Genomic DNA, 4,871 nt, shown 5'->3' on the forward strand with positions numbered 1-4,871 from the left:
TATACAGGGGAAGAAAAGGGGAGGGCGACAGTGGTAGGGGAGGGCGAGGCCAGAGCCTGAGTGTTCCACACATCCCGCACCAGCGCCTCGTGGCACGCCCCACTCTCCTCCCATGGCTGGGACGGCTGCAGTCCTCTTGGTCCTCGCGGTCCTCAGGGGCCTGTGCAGGAGCAGCGGCAGCAGCAGGCAGCCAAAGCGGCCCACCTACCCTGCAACCCAGGCCTGGCCGGCGCGACAGCAGGTGATGGAGTAGCTGGCCGCCAGTGTAGCAGAGAAGCACTGAATGAGCCAACCCTGCCGTCCCAGAGGAGCGCACTCCAGTGCCGCATCCATCAGGCCCGCCGGCTCAATGAGTGAACAGAGTATCTGTCAGGGAAGAGCTGCTGCATTGGTTTGTGATGATGCCAATAAAAGTGGGTGCCAGCTGTGGTTCAACTGGGTTCAGCAGAGTTCATATCTATCACCATACAGGCAACAACACATTCAGAGTGCTGGGCAGGAAGATCCAGGATCATCAGCTGGTGATCAGCTGTGCCATCCCCAAAGGATTAAAGTATAATCAAGCAACACAGACCTTCCACCAGTGGCGAGATGCCAGGCAGGTGTACAGTCTTAACTATGGCAGCAAAGAGGATGCTAATGTCTTCGCAAGTGCAATGATGCATGCCTTAGAAGTGCTGAATTCACAGGAGGCAGGACCAAAGTTGCCTAGATAAAATTCACAACTGCCTGATCAAGTTCAAAATGGCCCATCCAAAGAAGAGTTGGACATCCAAAGAAGACAACTGCAAGAACAGAAACGTCAGAAGGAGCTGGAGAGGGACAGGCTGGAGAGAGAAAGAATGGAGAGGGAAAGACCAAAGAGAGAAAGGTAGAGAGAGAGAGGCTGGAGAGAGGTTGGAAAGAGAGAGGTGGAGCAGCTGGAGTGGGAGCAGATGGAGCAGCTGGAGCAAGTGGAATGGGATCAAGAGAGCAGAGTGCCGACTAATGCCACCTCTGCCTTTGTGGAGACCCCTGTAAACTCTGAGCTGGGAGACCCCTCTGCGTCTGAGCCAGGCTTTCAGGTAGCCTCTCAGCTGTCGGAGGCTCCAGCCCCGCAGGGTGTTATCTTGGGACCACCTGCACCTCCATCTCCTCCAACACTCCCACCAGGTCCAGCCCAGGCCTCTGTATTCTCTCCTCCCCCAGAACCTCCTCCTTCACCCCCACTGCTATCCTCTGGCCCTCCTCCCCCACGCCCTCTTCCTAATCAAGCCCCTCTCCTGTACCACCTCCTGCCCCTCCCTTCCTGCATCCGGATTTTTTTTTAAGGATCCTTTTCAGAAGACAATCGTCCTTTAACTGGACTTGCAGCTGTGATTGCTGGAGCCAAGCTTAGGAAATTGTCACGGGTGGAAGATGCCTCTTTGCCCGGTGTTCACTGATGTGAACTCCGTGTCAGCTAAAACAGACATGGGTGGTGGAAATGGACCCGTTCCCTTGGCAGGTAGCAGCTTAATGGAGGAAATGAGTCTCCTGATGGCCAGAAGGAGGAGAATGGCCGAAAAGGGATCAACAATAGAAGCAAAAAATGAAGAATCAGAACCTGTAACTTCTAAGGTCTCATCAACAAGTACACCTGAACCAACCAGGAAACCTTGGGAAAGAACAAATACAATGAATGGCAGCAAGTCACCCGTCATCTCCAGATGAGATTCTCCAAGGAAAAGTCAGATTGTTTTTGACAACAGGTCCTATGAGCCATTATAAGTCCACACCCTTGTCCCAGCCCAGTGCTGACCGGGTCCAGACAGAAAGCCTTGACTGTGACAGACTGAAGCAGGATATTTTAGATGAGATGAGAAAAGAACTAACCAAGCTGAAAGAGGAGTTCTTTGATGCAATCAGGCAGGAGCTGAGCAAGTCAAATACTGCATAGAGAAGCAAACTAAGCAGAGATAAGACTTGAATCTGGAGAAAAACAAAAATTCCTACAAACAACTGTCAACACCCCCCCTACAGTTACGAGCTATCAGAAGAAAGTGGAAAAGGAGTCAAGGGAAAATCCCCATCCTCTGAAACCTGCTTAAGTTGTGACTCTGGCGATCATCTGTTTTCATCTCCGTTTGCTGCTGCTTTGACCTTTACTGCAGGATGAAAAGAGAGTTATGTATGAGTTTCCATAACATTTATGCAGAAAATATAAACCCATCAGGCAAGATCGCCATGCATTGAGATATTTTCATGTTGAAATAAAACCACACATTTCCCACAAACCCACTGCTAAAATAAAGAGTAGAAAGGCTCATGAAGTTCTCCCCCCCCTTCCACATCCTCCCCTCTTTGAGTGCTGAGGAACTGAGCAAGCTCTGCTTTTGTATTGCATGTCTCTCTCTCAGGTTTGTCTTCCTATCGTATTTGGTATTCCATGACTAATTGAGATCAGCACTATGTAGGTTTAGATCTTAAGATGAGGAACAAATAGAATTGTACATGTTTTCAAAGGATGACATTTACAAGAAAGTGTCTGTAGATGACCAGGTCAGTCGTGAGTGATTGTACAGTGATAGGAAGTCCAAGTTAGCCTTTAGTGGTTAATTAGAGAAGAGAGCATTAAGAACTTTCTTCAATTTTCAGCCTCCTGAATCTGGCATAGCTCTTCTCTCCAATTAACTTTCCCACAAAAGCCAAACGTTATGGTTAGTCCCATGTATGCAATGAGAGAGCATCTGAAATTCAATTTCTACTCCCAGGCCAACCAAAAATGAAAAAAATAATAAAAATAAAAGGAGGTGGAAGCAAGCACATATTAAAGTTTTAAAATGACCCAAATGTTGCTGGTCATGTGTGTAATCCTTACTACACAAGAGGCTGACATCTGAGGATTGCAGTGTCAAGTCAGCCAGGGGAGGAACCTGCTTGAGACTCTTATCTCCAGTTACACAGCACAAAACCTTGAGCTGTGGCAGAGGTGTTAAAAACACCAGCATTGATTGTGAAAGCTAAGATATAGGTCCCAGAGTCAGAGGTGAAGCCGCAGGATCAATAAAAATTTAAACGGAGAGAGGATGAATAGAGGATGAAATCTGAGGAGCATGCGTCAAAGTTAGCCCATACAAGAAAGTCCATAAGGCTTTCTCTCTGTGTGCATCTGTGTGCTATCCTATGGCTTGAGAATGTTTTGTTCAAAGATAGAGCTCCACCACTCCCAACTTTTCATTGATTAATTGGAGCTAAAAGTCTCATGGACTTTCCTGCCCTGGGTGACTTCGAACCATGATCCTCAGATTTCAGGCAACTGATTCATTCGGGGCTTCGCATAAGGCTCATCTCCTATTAACTACCAAGAATTAAAAAAAAATGGAGTTGAGCTGTGACTTAAATGGCAAACTGGGTAATCACTTTTTAGGACAGCACCTAGGGCCTTAGTTCAAGCACCAAGACAAAACAAGTATATCTACAAGCTTTCCTTTGGCTCATTTGGTAAGCCACTAGTCTTGAAGGAAAAGCTCTGGCATTGTATCCAATCTCTGATTTGTAGCCCCATGACTAGCACATATACAATAAAAATTTTTAAAAAATGCAAAAAAAATTTAAGTGGAAAAAAGAACATATTAACATTTTAAAATGAGCAATGGTTTTATGGTTCATGTGTATAATTGGAGTACCTCAGGAATCTGAAATCTGAGGATCAGTTTGTAGCCAGACTACACAGAAAAGTACATTAGAATCTTATGTCCATAAGCCAGAAAAAAAGCTAAAAGCTGAGCTGTGGAAGTTGTAAAATATCATCCTTGAGCCAAAAAGCTAAGAAACACAAGGACACTTGTGGTTCTGTCTTGTAATCCTAGCTACTCAGGAGGCTGAGGTATGAAGATCACGGTTCAAAGCCTTCCTGGGAAGGAAAGTTCATGAGACTCTTATGTCCAATTAACCACCAGAAAACCTTAAGTGACACTGTGGGTGAAGAACTCGAGCATTCACCTTAAGCTGAAGAGCTCAAAGACAGCACTCAGGCCAAGAGTTCAAACCCTACCCTCCGTAAAAATAGGTAAGAAACAGCAATGAGGCCCAAAGATTAGGTCTACTGACAGCAATAAAAAAGCATTGAGGTTGAAGGGAAGAGCTGGTTAAAAATATTAAAATAAGACAGAGGCTGGTTGCTTATGCCTGTAAATCCTAGCTACCCAGGAGGCTGAAATCTATGGGCTGCAGTTCAAAGCTAGACCTACCAAATGTCCATGAGACTTGTGCATGTAATTACCAGTACGAGGAATTGAACTTGCCCTGTTTTACTCAAGGCTAGAGTCCTACCACTCCAGCATTTTGGTGATTAATTGGAGATAAGAATCTCAGACTCCGGCTGGGAAGTTGGCTCAGTGGTTGAGTGCTTGCCTTGCATGCATGAGACGTTGATTTGTTTCCTCAGAACCACATATACAAAAAAAGCCGGAAATGGTGTTGCAGCTCAATTGATAGAGCGCTAACCTTAAGCTGGAATGCTGAGGGACAATGCCTAGGCCTAGAGTTCAGGCCCCACAACCAATGGAAAATAAAAGAACCTCAGACTTTGCTGCTCAGACTGGCTTCAAACCAAGAGCATCAGATTTCAACTTCCTTAGTTGTGCTGGGCTTTGCCTGAGACTTTTCAAAAAGAAAGAAGCTGGAAGTTGCGCTGTGACTCAGTTGGCAGAACTGAGCAAAATCTCTGAGGCAGTGGCCAGTCTCTAGATTGAGAAAAAAAAAACCATAAAAACTTTCAAAAATAAATAACACAATGTAATACAAAAAATGTTAATATGATGCAAAGGAAAACTATGTTTCTTTTAAATGCAGCAAACAAGAGCACACTACAAAATTTCAAAATAATATACTGAAAGTAAGGGGAAAGG

At 45.4% G+C, this 4,871-nt stretch overlaps 1 pseudogene; it reads left to right on the forward strand.

Moving 5' to 3' along the window:
* The first annotated feature begins 349 nt into the window (after positions 1-349).
* Positions 350-1,983, forward strand: LOC122126939 (annotated as a pseudogene).
* The last annotated feature ends 2,888 nt before the right edge of the window (positions 1,984-4,871 follow it).

Source organism: Dipodomys spectabilis, unplaced genomic scaffold (assembly GCF_019054845.1).
Source record: "Dipodomys spectabilis isolate Male_0828 unplaced genomic scaffold, ASM1905484v1 ptg000293l, whole genome shotgun sequence".
Taxonomy (NCBI): domain Eukaryota; kingdom Metazoa; phylum Chordata; class Mammalia; order Rodentia; family Heteromyidae; genus Dipodomys; species Dipodomys spectabilis.